A 17,602-nucleotide genomic window follows, 5' to 3' on the forward strand; every position below is an offset into this window, starting at 1 on the left:
TTGCTAATCAATCCATCTGGTTTACGCTTTCAGAAAAACGCTGCCGCTGAAGTCCATTACTGGCAGTCTCTTGATGCCAATTAGCGCTCATCAATTCAGCCATTACAGTGGCACGCATCTACTTATCATGATGGATCCTCCCGCTGTGAGAGACACACTGCAGGGAGTGTCAGACAATAGATCTTCGTGGAGAAAGTGGAGATTTATGATCAACAGAGTATTTATCTAGGTCCCTGGCAGGGTTTTGGAAATGGAGACGCTCTAAACGGGCCATGTGTCATATTCTAAGGCTGGGGTTGGGATCATAACTCATGTAGATATTCATTATAGCGCACCCACGCATGTGTTGACACCGAGGAAACTGCAGTGCTTCATATGCAATCGCAGGACTGAAGGGTAGTTTAATGGAGGCACTTGGTGTAAAGTCAATACATTGGATATGGCGGATGTATGAAGAGAGGTCTGCTAGGACTTTTACAACTAAATAAAATGTTGTAGAAGGAGCAGGAAGGACAGGAGTTTGTCAATGGCTTATCTCAACTTTTTATGGAAACCATGTCTGTTTCTGGTCTTCAGTCTCCACCCAAACAATGGGGGGTTTCCCCACCTTATCTCCAGCACTGAACAGATCTGCTGCGGACGTGTTGTTCTTATATTAAACAGACGGCTGGGCGGGGGCGGTTAATGAGACCGGAGAGACGCCAAACCCTAACCACGCAGAGAAATTAACCACACCTCAAACCACTAAGTCCTTATTTAGACTGGATGGGCTCAAAGATGTTTGGGATGAGTCTGTTTTTCTGGCATGTCTGAATGTTGCTCAACACATCCATGATATCCTCCAGACAACATAACAGAACTCAACGTTTGCAATAGTGGAAGGTAAATAAGAAGCCTACTTTTACTCAAGAACTGTACTTAAATGAAAATAGGTGGGTTTTAAAAAAAATAAAAATAAAAACCCACCTATTCCAGTTAGATGTTAAAGTGATGAACATGTCAATCCAATGTGATGATCCAATAATATAATATGTATTCTTTCAAAGCCTGGTGTGCTGAAGGGTCTTAAAAATATGATCTTCAATGATTTTAATGTTACGTTAAGTGTCTTTTCCCTGGTTTGTTGTTTTAATGGAAGTCCTTGTTGATTGTATCGTATTGTACCGTATTGTACCATATTGTCGAATGAGTACTTCTGGTGCTAATACTCTTATACTTTAACATAACATTCTCAATGCAGGACTACTACTTGAACAGAGCATTTCTACATTTTGTTACTACCTTTACTTAAAGAGAAAGGTCAGAGTACTTTGTCCACCTCTGAATATTTCATAATGATATAATCATTTATACAGCCCTTTTCTGGTACTCAAAGATGCTTGATGGTGAATCTACCCTTAGCTGTCGTAACATTACCTAGTTAGGAGTGAATTATGATTATGATGTGTAATATTGTAGATTAGAATCTCCAGCATGGATTATTTCCCTACATAACAAGCACACATCTATCTTGGTGGTCCATGAAAACTCTGGTTTTAACTTGCGAGGCCCCGTCTCCAAAGGTCATGTTCTTTACGGTGATCAGTCATCATAGGAGCTAATCAGCTCAGGTGACAGGGAAAGTTAACCCAGGGGTGATGACGGTTCAGCTTTCTGGTGATCTTTCCCACAGCAGGGAGGGTGGTCTCTTTGGCATTTGGAAACTAAGTTTCAAAACTTGCTGGCTGTAAAACATGTTTTCAACCAAGGAATGCAAGCAAGCAAATGAAATGTATGCTCTGGGTTTGATTTAGAAATAAAACCACAATTTGGTTGGGTATTCAGATCTGCATATTTAAGCTGTTTCCAATCAAACTTTGAATGATGAAACTGACAATTCTGGTCTCTGCTGGTACTCAGATTTACTGTAAGTTAAAAGGGCATTAAATTAAACTCAGAGTATTGAATGGCCCATACTTGGTGAACCTAGTGGATCATCTAGCAGCTGAGATTTGGGGCGGAGGCCCGCCCTCCGCCCCAAATCTCAGCTGCTAGATGATCCACTAGGTTCACCAAGTAAACGCATACTCTGCCAACAGGCAGACAAACTAATTATCAGAGCCTCATAAACAAGGCCCGGCCCCCCCACTGACACTTTACCTCAGCCACATCATATATTCTATGCATTACATTAATGCACACAATGTACAACAATATTTTGTATTACTGCTGATTTTTATTCCATATTTTATTCCTTCTATTCCATTCCATTGCAATGTAACTAAATACTGTTATATTTTACTATATTTTATATTATTTTTTATATTTTTCTAGTTCTCTACCTGTGTTTTAAATTCTTGTTTTACTTTTATGTATGCACCACGACACCAAGTCAAATTCCTCGTACGTGTAAACCTACCTGGTAATAAACCTGTTTCGGATTCTGATTCTGCAACTATAAGGTCAATGAGAGCTGTGAGACTCAAACAAACCCCACAGTTCCTATAAACCAAAACACTGAGCTTAGATAAGCTATCACAAGCTTATTAAACATATACATACAATTAAACATATCCATAAAAGAAATTGAAAAAAAGATTAATCATCCTTGATTAAATTCAAGTAGATAATTTACAATGTTGCCAAAAGTAAAACATTTCCACCTGCCTGAATAAAAAATGAATAACATTCTGGGAACATAGGATTCATATGCACATCATGAAAAGCATTATTTTTAATTTCTAATATTGGTTACACGTTTGGGCGGTTGGAAAACCTGATGCAGGCCTACATTACATTTTCCCTATTTATGAAGTGATTCTATCAACAAAAAAAGTCACTTTTTAGCACTTTTCCTATATATGATTAATGGATTAATTTGAACTGTTCAAAACACATTTGTGAGCTCTTCCCATTTCTAGCAATGACTGTGCCGTTTCTAGACAGGTGCATGACTCATGCATTTCAGAGAAGAACCAGGCCAAAGAGAGTACAATGTGAAACTTTTAGGTTATTTAAAACACACAAGTATCTATTTTCTCCTCCCTCACTCCTTCATAAGAACCCTCTGACCTCGATTAAGCATTTTAAGATTTTTCCAAGAACCAGTGGTTCAGGATATTTTCTCTACATAGCTGAGTTCAGCGAAACCAGCATGCGGTCGAAATTGAGATCTGTTTAATCAACGGCTGTGCGTCCAACACTTTCCAACGGGAAAATATGACACTAGCTATTTCCATGATTAAAACAAAGTCATATAGAAAAAGGACAGGCAGTGTTGGTAGGAAATATTGGCTTCGCATAACAGGAGGGTGACTAGGCGTGTGTGTGCATGTGTGTTCGATGTGAAATCCCCCCAGGTAATCAGTTAGATTGATTCTCTTCCCGGGGTGAGAGAGAACAATTTCTCCTTTCAACACTCCAGGAGCGATCGGTCTAATCACTGCCTTCATCCCAGAGAGTGCACTACTGCAAGAACAGCACCTTTCAGCAGCACTGGGCTCCAGATTGGCTGCGCTTTACCCAAGAAACAACCAAACACTAACAACACTAACAAGGAATATGCTTATAAATGATTTGTTGGCTGTCATTCTTTATGTCGTGTTATCAACACTTTCCATATGGCACGTCTTCAGGAGTGAGGACACAAAGATCACCACTGCGTTCCCACAAGGACACTATAACCCCAATCTCTAATGAAACTGCAGGAACACTAAGTGGATTATAGAGCACATACTGTAATGCAAATAAAGATTGATACAAATGGAGTCAAGGTGAAAATCTATAAATAGTACTTGTCAGTCAGCTAAATAAACAAAGCACAAGGGGCCTTCTTCGACATATTCTGCTTTTGGTGCACCGTAAAACTGTATTTTCTGATGTAAAATGTATAATGACGACAATAAGCAATATACGTTCGAGTAGTTGGAAACGACCAATAATTGTCCTTTTTGCGCTTGATAAAGGTCTTCAACAATAAATACCAAACACAACCTCCAGGAAACACATCAACTTGTATTTATATTATATACATTTAAAGCTGATAATTGTATTTCTTTAGACAAAGTTCTAGCCATATTATTAACTGATGCATTATGGGCAATTTAGCCCCTGCGATATATGAAACTACTGTTCAGAGACTTGAACCGGCGTTCCTCTGGTTCAAGTTCCTACTAACTGCTTCCACAACTATAGATCAGCATTTGTTCCTGATAAGTATTAAAAAAAAAAAAAAGATTGTATTCAAATTGTGACGAAAATGGTCTAGAGACTCTTCTACATGTGAGATTTAAGCTTTCATATTAATTCAATACATAAGAATCTTTTTTGTTGCATGTTAAAGGGGATATTTCTAATCCTGTGTCACAGCCCATCGCCGCTTAGACTATGCACTATGTCACGATGGAAGCGAATATTAAAAGTAATGTGCATCTTCCCCAGATCTGGATTTGCTCCAAAAGTTTACGGGTTTTTCCTTGGCCAATACAACACCCTTCTACCAAGTTTCATGAAAATCTGGCCTTCAGTTTTTCTGTAATCCTTCTTAAAAGAAAAAAAGACATAACCTCCTTGGCTGAAGTAAATAGCAACACAAGTAAAAAAGAGGGTAGCTTTATCAGAAAGAATCTTCTTAAAATATTTATTTAATACCAGAGCCGACAGGAATGATTATTGTTAACCCATATGAGTACTCCTTTGGGAACACTCAGGCCAAACAGCGCTAATGCCAAATCATGCCTCAAGGGTATTGTGGCATTTAGAGGAGAAGATGTTAGCGGTCTGTTCAACCTATCTGACATGCGTCTTTGGAGCAAATATCCCATGATTTCTCTAATAACATCTCTGTGTTTTTTCTCCTTCACTCTGGTATGACCACATTAAATCTTTCCAGTGCGTCGGCTTAGCCCCGAGTACATTTCCCAGAAGATTAGATCAGAGGAAGCAGAGGTGGTCAGAGCGAGAACGCTTCGCATACTACCACAGTGAGTTCATGCTGAGTCAGGGGACTTTGTGAAAGTCTTGCTTATACTTTTATGGTGTGATAAAGACATGCTGTTAAATAAATACGTGATTGTAACAGTGTCTTGGCTCTTTGAAGTGGAACATCATGGCTGCTGTCCAATCTTATCCTCAGATCTGATGTGAAAACATGATTGTCATTCAAACACCAGAGCAAAAGAGCATAGAAAACGATTAAGATGTGGAAAGTAAACAAGTATTGGTAACAAACACTATTTGCAACACTGTGACGCTTCTTTTTATAATTTTTCTTTGTTGAGGCTTCTGTTCTTTCCTTTTTTCTCTTCCAGTAACATGGTCCTCACCAGTCACGCCAACAATCTATTCTTTGTTTTTTTCAGGAATAACCAAAATCATGAACCACATCAACTTTGCTGTGTACTAGAGGAAAAATCTACCACATTCTCGGGGGTTTGGACAGCAAAAGACTATGGTTGGAATCTGATTTGTTGGAGTAAGTACTGCCCTAACTAGTTATTTGTTAGTTCCACTTCTTAAAAGGAGCCTGGGCTCTTTAAAAGGATTTTCCAATAGAACAAAACAGCATTTTCAAATATGTTTTGAGGGAAACTTATTTAGTTTTGTTGACATATTAGTAACATGCTTCCAAAACAAAATCCACGGAAGTCCACCTATGGAGGAGTTAGGGGTAGATGGATAGGAAGCGTGACTTTCCCCCCAGAAGACTTAGCTTCATTCTCCGTCTGAAACCATTCACTGAAGACATATTTTAATTTATATCTGTAACTTTGATAATGTAAAAAGTGTATTCATTTTAAACCAAACTATGAGGTTTTACTAAATCTAATCAATAACTTTTGTTTTCTGTTTATTTCAATTCACAACACATGTTCAAAACTGCAACTGTAATCCAGTAGAAACTATGTTTCTCTCAAAACTAAATTGAGAAAGCAGTTTAGTTTAATGGAACCAACTTTTTTAGGAGACAGAGTTGTGTAAAGAAAGAAAGAATGGAATCATTTAAAGTGGCGTAAAAACAACCAAAGTTAATTATCTTCCTTATAAAGAATCTCGTCACTTGATTTCAGAAGGAGGTAACATGACTATAGCCCATTAAAGGGAAAGAAGGTGCTTTTCCTTCTTTTATCAGTTGCATAGAGTTTATTAAAGTGGCTTTAAATCCAACACCAAGTTGAGCTCCAACACATCTAAAGAGCTTATAATACATGTTATTTACCGCATATGGTACAGGCTTATCTTCTAAACACGCTTAGAAAAAATGATCTAAAAGCTGCAGTTTGGTATTATAGCGCATTCCACTTGATACCATGATCAGAGCACTACATATACAGCAGCAGCTGAGGAAATCTGCTTCCTAAGTCCTGACTCTGATTTAAATAGCTGAAACTCACCAAAACACCCTGCAGCTATGTACTTCTGAAGCTTCACTACACTTAATTCCACTCATCCTGTCAGCCAAAAGGAATTCTCCTCACCAAGACCCCGTAGTTACTCCATTTGAATTCATTATCAGCTAACCATTAGGAAAAACAATGGACATTTTGTGATCTCACTGTTGTGCGTGACAGACAAAAGCTTTTCCAATAAAACACCAGCATGGGACGTCACTAAAGTGCAGAGGAGCCGCGGACAAAAGAGATGCCCAAAACTATGGCTGACGGTTTCTATGGAAAGCCGATGGTTTACAGCCTCAGCAAAGGCCAGGGAGTCAAACCCACCAGTTAATCAATGACTGCCTTTCCCGTCAAACAGAGACGCACATACCAGAGGAAGATAGGGTCTGCTTTGAAAAGAGAGCACAAGGGAGGAGGAGGAGGAGGAGGAGGAGGAGGAGGAGAGGTCTAGCCCTGCGTTCCCATCACATGGGAATAACCTTCGGAACAAATAAAAGGCTGGAAGAAATGAATGGGTCGCATGTTCTAACCAGTCTGACGTCAGATGCCACGATGGAAAATATCTGCAGACAGCAGTTGCTCCTGGGCCGCTTCTTCACACACATTAATATGGTGGGTCACGTACAGTACAACAAACACTGGAAATGGATAGTGTCCTTTAAGTGCCTTTATCAAACTGTGATTACAACATTACAAATGGAATACAAATATGCATTATGCATCTTGTTGGGTAGGTTTGACAAAAAAACTCTCATTCCTGATAAGGAAATGTATATTTATTTTCAGTGATATTTTGCCTAATCACCAGAAAACCTTGAAGTCCCAATAAACAGGTTCCACATAGAAGCTAAATAGTTTCAGCATTTTTTTCTACTGAGAACCTCACAATTATGAGACCAGAAAGAGTTCATCATACTACAAAGACCTAAACATGTATTTAATTAAAAATGAAAATAATATGACACAGGCATGTGACACAAAAAATGTGTGATGAAAGTGTCAAAACCAAGGTACTGTATGCAGAAAAACACTGTGCTCATTCTGATCAGCTCTTAAAAAATGATTTCCAGACTTCCATAAAAGTTAAAGCGATCAGAAAGTTAGACAGAATCAAAGCAGCGGAAGCCAAATATATAGATGTTTACCCCCTGATCGAGTTGTTATTAAAAACCCTGAATCCTGCTTTTCACAGCCACAAAACAGCATATTGTTTTTTTCACAGTGTGAGTCGTACTCCTCCTGATGAGTAAACTGACCAAACGCAGTATCCAACAGACTGTCATCTGCAGTCTCTAGTGGACGCTCATCACAGTAACGTGTCGCAGGCTGGTTACCGCTTGTCTAAAAACAGATGTTCCCTGACCCCCCACCCCTCCTTCCTCCCTTTGTCAGAACAACTGAAGCCAGTCCCCTGCTGTTAAACATGCTCCCAGAGGCAGATGGCTGCAGGCAGGGCATCAATACATATTAAAACAGACAATGTGATCTACACGTGGCTTAGGGGTCGACTGCTGCGCTAAGTGGCCTGACATGTTTCGTTTTATCAACCTTTATATCATCGATCAGATAAATGCACAGGCTGTTCGTGTTGCTGATTTCATTATGGTGTCCGTATGCATGTTGGTTTTGTCGGTTACTATTCATACCTCAAGATGTAGCAGATTGAGCCAATCGCACATCCAAACATGGTGCTAACTTGTTTCCAGCATCTCCAGGTTTTTTAATAAATCACGTCGAATTGACAAGTGTAACCTTGCTGTACAATTTCTCATAAAGTAATTCATTATGGCTCCCTTAATTAATTAAACTTAATAGGTTGTGATATTTTCTTAGATTTGCATTTAGATTGGCTGCACATCACATCAAAGTGCTTCTCTGTCAAACACTTCAAATATACAAAACATTTGTGAATCTGCGAGATCATTGGGTATTAAAAGGGGCCCTATTATGCTTTTTGTGTTTTTTTCTCTTTCCTGTAGTGTGTTATATACATGTAGGTTGCTGTGCATGTAAATGGTCTTGATTGAACTCCTTGTTTTACACCCATAACATAATGACTTCACTACGTAACACTCTTTTATTGGTTAGCGCTCCAACAAATTGTACGTGATATGTAAAATGCCCTTAAATATAAAAATAAAAATATGTAAATACGATTAAATTATATATATTGCTTTCTGCATGAGGCCCAAAGTTAAAAGAAAATTACAAAAAAAGCAACACATGTATGAAGGTTAATACTATAAAACTCAAGAACATTTACTTTAATGAAATTGTGTTGAGCATGGGTAGATACAAGAATAGGTATTTTGCTACTATGAATCTACACAGCTGGTCATGTCATACATAGGTATTATTCATATATTTTTCAAATATGGTAAAGTAGTGTGGACTTCAGTACCAATACCTTCAGTGTGAACACAACCTTGGTGTACTCAAGGCACTGTTATATTTGTAGTGATAACCCCAGTCTCATTTGGACACATTGCCTTGACCTCGGTGTAGTCAGAGGATGTACGGTCAGAGTCTGTGTCAACAACAACATGCAGGAACACACCAGCTGCTGCCAGCCTCCTTTCCCCTCTCTCTGTGCTGAGCTGCTCCGTCGTCCCTCACACATGTCTGACCTGTGCTCCGGGCCCTCTGGGAGCCCACATCACATTCACAGCGAGCCTTGATGACTGTTTGCAGAGGGTTTCTCTCTGACTCCTCACATCCTTTCTTTACAATGGGGTCAACGCAATGTGTCACAGATGACAGATGTTGAGGAGGTGTGTTGGAGGGGAAAGAATGGCCACACATGTAAAGAAGGATTTGAACTTAGTGTGATCTTTAGTAAAAACTCTATGCAACCGTAAAATATGGACCAATGGGCCTCTGACTATGCAGAATGCATGGAAGGACAGCTCAATTCTATTCCAGTTACCAGCCCTGGTTAGGTCACATTGGAAACCAGGAATAGCAGTGTAACAGTAGACAGAGACAGTGAGGTCTGGTCATGCCAGGCCTGATGGGGGGGGTCTGCAGATCTGTCAGACTTGTATATGTTTGTAGTCTATAATCAGAACTCACATGGTGGCAGGGGGAAGTCAGAATGTAGAGTACCGGGGACTGAGTGGTTGGAGACAGCAAAGTTAAAGCAGGTGTTCATGTTTTGAGTGTGAAGTAATAGTCCAAACTCCATAAGAAATTCGGCTAATTTAAAGTTGTCTTGCATATTTGCAAAATGTATTGGTGTTGAAGTATAGTTAAACAGCTCAACAATGTCAAAATAGTATGTTTAGTAATTCGGCATATACATTAATTCGAAGTAGCCCTAATGTAAATAAAATAAGATGTGTTTAGCTGTGCTAATGCAGCTACAGCAGCTACCACCCACCAAGGGTAACCTTCAGTGGACGATGCAATAGAGAATAACAGGCAAGACCACTAAAAAAGTAGAATTTTTAAAAGCTTACATGAAAATTGTTTTGTTTATGTATGCCGAATTAAAAATAACATCATATTAACTGGTTAAAAGTCGTCAGTAATGTGTTGTTACATCTAGTTTAACAGTTAAAGACTGCAATGTTACATGTGTCCGATTTCTAAACGGAGTTTGGCGGAAGTGTGCGTTAAGAGTGAAAACAACTGAAAAAGTAACGGGAAGCAATGCAAAAAAAATGTTCCCACATTGGCGACTTTTGCCCACAATATGTGACCAACTAGTCCCACAAACTAACTAAATGGAATCACTTGGATCCATTCCAGTTTAAAAGAACGATACTGTGTCAGTTGTCTCCCAACCGTTCGTAACTCCATCCACCGGCTTCAACTAATTACAAGCCCGGCAAGTGCTGAAAGCAAACACCACCACAAACACCGACTTAAAGCCACCGAAACCTTTATAACTAGCCCACAGTAGAGAGCAAACAACTTACTTTAACTGAAATGAATGTAGCTCCTCTCTCCCTCCGTTGTTTTCATCGCCTCTACTCCTTAAAGAAAGCCACGTGTTTTTTTCTCCGTATCTTCGAATTATTGAGGAACAACAGGAGCGTTTAATGGGGTTTTGTCCCGACGCTCTTTTGTTATGATAATCCTAAAAGCCTTAATATATTCTGAAGATATCTGAAGGTCCACAAAAACTGCCTTCCCACTTGTTAAAACACGGGTTCATCCAGTGATGCGTTGGTATCCCAGTTCATTCAAACCCATGCGGGAGTTTACAGTCATGATTGTCCATTGTCTCCTTCCCCGCAGTAAAGAAGCTTTTCCAGGAGCTGCTGTGAGAATCAGCCGGCTCTCAGTCACCTCTCAGCCCGCAGAGAGAGTCGGGCTGTCAGGGTGCGAGGACTGGGAGAGAAACCAGAGAGGAGGAGCAGAGAGGAAGAAAAGAAGGTGGGGATCCTGAGCTGAGTCAGGGCTGTGCAATGAGAGAGAGGGGAGGGGGGGGGTGGGGGCTGCTACCACTGGGCACACATCTTCATCAACAACACAGGAACTTCACTGATCAAAACAGAGATTCATTCATCGATATTGTTATGGAAGATTATAAGGGCCAGGAATGCATACGGCCTAGGGGACTACATATATGTAATGCATTTCCAAATGTTGACAGTAAAGCCAAAATACATTTTCAAGAATAAGAGAATGAATTCTGCATTTTGAAAATAAATCTAAATACAATTTAAAGAAATGTTGGGAATCAAGAAGAAATGTGATTTCGAGAATAAAGTCCAAATGTTGAGGACTGTTCACTGATCAATATCAATAATTGATTAACCGATAATGTTAATGCCAGATTGTGATGGAAGAGTATAAGTGTCATGCATGCATTTGGCCTTAGCAAAAAAGATTGTTTAAAGATTTGTAATTAGCATTTTAAATGTTGAAAATTAAACGTTGACACCATTTGATAACCTTGAATTGTTGAGAACAAAATTGAAATATTATTTTGACAACAAAGCCAAAATACCAGTATAGGAATATAACTGAGAATGTTGACTGTAAAGTTTACATTTAATAGAGTTGAAGCCATTTAAAAAAAAAAAAAAGTAAAAAATGTGAGAATAAAGTCTAAATGTTCAGAAAAAAGCCCTTTACACACTGGACATTTTGAGAATAAAGATTACATTCAGAAAAAAGTTAAAATGTATCGGATAAATGTCAAACTCTAAGAATAAATCCCAACTCCAAGAAATCCTCCTCCTCTCAGTTGTCTTTCTCTTAGCGTGGCCCTAATGATCTTCTGTAGACTGTGGCCTGAATTGAGCTTTCGTTTTTATCCACTATGGTTTAATATCATGTCAATAATTAATTGATTTGATCTGATACAGAGCCGCGGCAACAGAGCATGCCAAGGTGTGTCTCTCTCTCATGTCCCACTTTTATCACTGTATGAAAGAACAAAGGTGAAGCCAAGTATAACCACACATGTATTTGGAAGCCATGCAAATAAACATTAAAGGGAGTATTCATGTTAAGTGTTCCCTCAAGGCATATTATTCTCCGTAATAAGTATTATGATAGTGTGTGTGCCATCATTTTCTTGGTTATGATATTTTGTCCTCCCCACTGACTTTAAATAGAGTCAATGTGGTCCTACTGAAACAACTGGCTATGTGAATGTTGTAAAATGTTGTAATTATTATCACTAATACATTATTGTGTAAGCAGTGTTTTCCTGTTCAAGCTTGGCATGATAGAGACACTACATAAACCTATTCAGTAACAGTGCATCATGTGTTCCAAAAGTAGCTATAGCCGGCCAGATATATATTAAAAAATAAAATGGTGACAGTCACTTAAGAGTATCTATTGTATTATGAACAGTGTTTGACCAACTATGTGTACCCAGAATGAGAAGATTATAGTCATAAAAATGGGCTACAGAATAATGGAACTACATGGATCAGCAGAAAGTCAAACCTATGATCACCATGTTAAAGAAGCACTTGAATTTGTTGATTAAATTAAAGCAACAAACTGAGATATCCTTTGTGTGTGTGAAAGAAACTCCATCTGGAGGGAACTTTGGGATCAACATTTAACCCCTAAAAACCTCCGCTCATCTCGCTTTGAACAAACTGGCTTCACACGCCCTTTAATTGTTGGGATTTCCGTGCACCAGCTCTTCTGATTTATGTTGTAAATCCAAGCAGATTACCACTAAATGCTTGTTGAGCACATTTTAATTTTTCTAATATTACCGACTTGTTGCTGCTTGATTTTCCTCACAAGTCGAAGTCAAGTCAAAGCCATCACTCCACTATGTATTTTCAAAGCAAAAACAAAAGAGTGCAGACAGCATTAGATTACCTGTGAAACACTCATCAGTGTGTAGTCATAGCTTACAATGATGCATGCTCTCTACTCCTTTAAGGATACAACAATGTACTGTATTACTCATATAATACTCATAATTCATGGGAGTGGTGGGTTCAATGTTTGTCTGACCCACTTCCTGCTGTAGAATCAGGTCTGTATCAGCCCACTTTAACACTGAAAGAAGTGATTACACCTTGTCATCAACAACATTTCATGACTACTGCAGCTCTTCACGCTGTCATTACAGCGCTGACAGTGAACTCTGGTTTACCCTCACACTCATTCTTTAGCCTGACCCCCCCTCTGGGGCTAAAGTGGGATCTGTCTGGGGTTCAGGGCCAGTATAAATAGCCCTGTGTCCCCGCTCAGGTTACCCTGACAGAGTGCAGGATGAAATACCAAAAGACAGAGGGACACACAACACACACCTACTGCACATACACACATCATAAAGCCATGCAGAACAATGAATAGCAGAGGTGAGATCAAGTCATAATTGTGTCACTGCATTAATTCCCCAAGTCCTAGATCTCAAGTCAAAAACTGTTCTTAACCAATCGGGATGCCATTGTAAACACACAAGTTTTTCATTCTGCAAGTTTTTTGTTGACCACAGTTTAGTTTTGAAGGTGAACACATTTGGTATCATTTTTTCCAACTGGCGCTCAATGACATATATTTGTTCTTTATTGTTCTTTTCTCCAACATGATTTGATTCTGTCGGATTGGTTCAAACTAAGTTGATCTGGGGAATTGAGTGTCAAGTTAATCAGAAAGTATACACATTTGCCATCTTCTGTTTTGTTTGTACCTTGGTCAGTCAAACCTGAGTTTTGTATCTTTATGATTTAAAGCACTTGTAAGTTGCTTTGGATAAAGATATCAGCTAAATAAAATGTAATTACTTAGATCAGGGGTTTTCAAAGTGTGGGAAGGTGAGCCTCCCCTCAGAGAACATAAGAACAGCCGCGCCCCCCCTCCCCTCCCAATTATTACTGCTATTATTATTATTATTATCATTATTATTATTGTTGTTGTTGTTGCTATAATGCAGGGGTATTCAGTTGCATTTTAAAGAGGTCCAATAAGAGAAAATGTCATTAAATGCTGTTTTTGCTGTCTATCTTTCTCTTTTTTGAGCACATCATTTGAAATTGCTCACTGACTGCACCGATTTGATTGGCTGAGTAGCGTCACCTCCTTAAAACATTAAACCTTTTTATCTTTATGTTCTAACATTTTTTTACATTTTCAACATCGTGGATAAATCCTTATATGCTCCCGGCAACACACTGAACGTCAACTTTGCCTCCTCATTACACTCACCCCTACTTTAGTGGGAACGATGAATCTGCGTCTTTGATGCGCACAGGCGGATGATGCGGGGATCAGAGTCCTGCATCGGGTCGGGTACCCGATGGGTGACCCGCAAAAAAAGTGATTCGCGGGTGGTATTTTTTCAAACATTTTTTTCCGGGTTCGGTTCTGAGTAAAACAAAGAAGATGCGGGTCGGGTCGCGGGTGTTGCATAATAAATATATTTAAATAATAATAATTTAATTTAAAGTGGACCTATCATGCTATATGTAAATGATATATTGTAGGGCCATACCTATATAAGGTATATTTATACGTTTCTGTTTTCAAAATACCAAACAGATCATGCATTTTAGCCATGCCTCATTTCGCTCTATGTGCTGTTTGCTGTCTACGGGTCTGATTCAGCTGACCACGCCCCCCTGCAGGAGAGGGGAGCCGTGCTCTGATCAGCTGCTGGGCTGTCAGAAGAGGGGGAGAAAAAGAGATCTCCGTCCTCCGTGTTTTATTATATAGAGTCGTTATTCATTTGTTTTAAAGCTCAATAAATAACAAAGAAGACCTTTGACCGGCACTTTTCTAATTTTGTCTGGAAGATTTAAACTTTAACGGAAATCTTGACCGGCGAAAGAAACTGAAACTGAAACTCTGCCGCACGGTCCTCTCGTTCCTTGGAAGAGGCGGAGAGGTGGGTGTTGGACTAACCGGAGAGAATTACTGTGCTTGCCTCGACGGGGAGGGATTGCATTGAATTAAAGCAGCGTGAGCAAACGCTTGCCTCGGGGAGGGAGAAAGAAAGCCACAGCGGAGAATAAACAGAAGGGTAACCATGGTAACTATGGGCGGGAAGTCTTCTTCGCTGCTTTTGTGGCAGACTACAGCGCCACTTACAGGCCTGGCATATGTACTACAGCGTCTCCAGTGCTTTCGAGCGGCAATGGCCGGCCGTGGCCCAACCCCACATTCCCCTGATAGGTGGAGAGTTGGCCCAATAGCCGTAGCGCCACTTCTGTGACGACATAGAAGTGTTCAAATCTGGATCAGTCTGTATCAGATCCGTTGCAGCCCCTTTTTTAGAGATTTGGGTATGGAGGAAAATAGAGAGGGTTGTGTTTTCTGACACTTGGTGAGTTCCCTGGAACACCGGGGACACATATTCATGTATAAAAGACGTACAAAAGTGCATTTTGCATTATAGGTCCCCTTTAATGTTTAAAGATTTCTCAGACCTCTCCCCCGTGGGACCGCGCATAATCATAACCTCTGCACCGCATCAGTCTGCTGCTGAGCGCGCCACATTTGAAATGGCTGAGGTGAAGCTCTCTAGCGGAGAAAACATCAGTGTAAATAACTCTTCCTCAAGAGCGAAATCCAACGTCTGGGAGGCTTTTGGTGTCATCCTAGATGGAGAAAATAACCAACATCCCACGCTTTTTGAGCCAAATACGCAACTGCGTGTGTTAATAATCCCCCCAGGGAGGCGCGCCTCACACTTTGAAAACCGCTGACTTAGACTTAGAAGGAATTTATGGGAATGAATAACAGTCACATCAGTTGATTAAAGAAATGACGGAAACATGGAAAAGAAGTGTGAAATGAGAAATAATATGTGGAAAGAACACATCCTGTGAGTAATGATGAGTAGTGTCCCTTCACCTCATTCTCATAACTTACCGAGGTAAACTTCCATGTATTTCTATGACTTAATCAACAGTTACGTAGTTCACAGTTTCACTTCCTCATAGATTTTTTAGGAACTCCGTTGAGAATTATGATGTACATGCTTGTAAGTCAACCTACTCAAGTACAACATTTATAGTGTTTGTCTCATACGATAAGTTTAGGTGTTGGTATATTAGGAAATCTGTGCGGGGAGTTCAGTGTTATATATTGGAGAAAAAGCATATGCCAAACCATACTTTCTGGAAAGGACGAGTTAACAGTTTTTAATTCTGTCGTAGAAACAATATTCAGCTGTTCATATAAACAGTAAAACAGGCTTGATGATAGTTACAATTCCAATTCAATGTCAACCAACCAACCAATCAATCAATCAATCAATCAATCAATCAATCAATCAATCAAAATACTTTATAAATCCCAGAGGGAAATAACCTTTTGTGACAGTTATTATAAATATATATATATATTTGTATAACATAAGTGGAAGAACGAATGTGCAATCAATCAATGAAAGTGATGGAGATACAATTTAGAGTTCTGTTTAACCAAAGTTAATATCAGGCTTTAACTGTTAGAGTTAGACAAATACAGTGGATGTCTCCCAATGCTCCACGTATGTATTTCATACTAAAAAGACATTTTGGAACAAAAGTCTGCTCAGACAGTTGAAGCCTCATACTGTATATGCACTTTGCAATACATTGCTAAAGCGTTTTCTTTACTACCGGTTAACTAACAATGCATGTTTTTGTGAGGTTCTGAGAATACGACTGAATATATTAGACTTGGTCCATCTTCATTGTAGTTGTTTGACAGTTTTTAAAAATGATGTTTTGATATAGTTTATAACAAGCCCCCCCATTTACTTCAATTCATCAACACCTTTCTCTGCTTTTGGATTCTTTGTGTACTATGGAGGGAATGTGAGAAGATCAAAGCTATCTTGAAGAATTCAACGTGACACAGGGTTAATAATGAATCTACAACTGATGGCTTTGTAAGTTAAGTTTTCCTTGAAGTTGGTGCTATGTCTCAAGATCAGTGAGTAAATTGTTAGGAATCAAAGCCAGAAAGTATATTTCCTGTAACTTCTCAAAGTGTGCAGCTATGCAGTTCTATCACTGCTCATCTAAAAAACAGCGCTTAATGCAATGAGTAATAACCAATTTAATACATTTTACATTTGGTGAATTCCCTAACATTCCAGTATATTTCCTGAACCTTCCCTTCAGAGATTTGATTGAATATCTGTACACCTCTTTTTCTAAGTTCCATACTCAACGAGACCTTTGCAGTTACATAGTGACTTTCACTCAGTGGGTTTCAGTGGTAGAGGCGTCCAGTTAACCTCTGCCCTCGCTTTCCTACTTTCATTTAAAAGCAATCCTGTACCTTTAGAAAGCCAATCCCAGGGAAATCACTTTTGTAAAATTCTCCGCAGCGCCCAAAGATCCACCCAGTATGAAGCAGATAGAAAATCAATTCCTCTCTTGCTTTCTGGTTTCTTCAATATCTGCATGCACAGGTCCTCTCTGTTAACTCGTTAACACAGGAACCTCAGGCTCTTCTGAATCGAAGGCTATTTAAAAGCCCAGACTGTGCTTTTTACTGATGAGAGCTGCTGAATGGTACTCTGTGTTTCCATTGAGGCAGAGAGCCGATGGATTGATTTCTTACTGAGATCATACTCTTCAGTAAAAACACACATCATTTACGTCTGGTCATTGGTTTCCTCTAATGTTTCATCTACAGTGGAGAAAATTAAAAAATCCATACCAAGGAGAAGCAACGTCAAAATAAGGTAAAAATATGATCTGATTGCTGACTCACTCAGGGTTGGGAAGATAACTTTGAAAATGTATTACAGGGCAACTGTATAGGTCGATTGGTAGAGATGGTGGCCCATGTTTTGGGTCTTG

General features: G+C 39.3%; 1 protein-coding gene across 7 annotated transcripts in view; it reads right to left on the bottom strand.

Moving 5' to 3' along the window:
• phldb1b (pleckstrin homology-like domain, family B, member 1b) overlaps positions 1 to 17,602 on the bottom strand; it is a 135,377-nt gene that overhangs the window by 69,851 nt on the left and 47,924 nt on the right. The window contains exon 1 of one of the 7 annotated variants that reach the window (XM_034113248.1): positions 10,295 to 10,720. The exons of the other annotated variants lie outside the window; for them this stretch is intronic. The gene's annotated coding sequence lies outside the window, so the exon portion shown is untranslated. Of the gene's footprint in view, positions 1 to 10,294; positions 10,721 to 17,602 lie in introns of those variants that run through there. 7 annotated transcript variants of the gene reach the window in all.

Source organism: Trematomus bernacchii, unplaced genomic scaffold, assembly GCF_902827165.1.
Source record: "Trematomus bernacchii unplaced genomic scaffold, fTreBer1.1, whole genome shotgun sequence".
NCBI classification, from domain to species: Eukaryota; Metazoa; Chordata; class Actinopteri; order Perciformes; family Nototheniidae; genus Trematomus; species Trematomus bernacchii.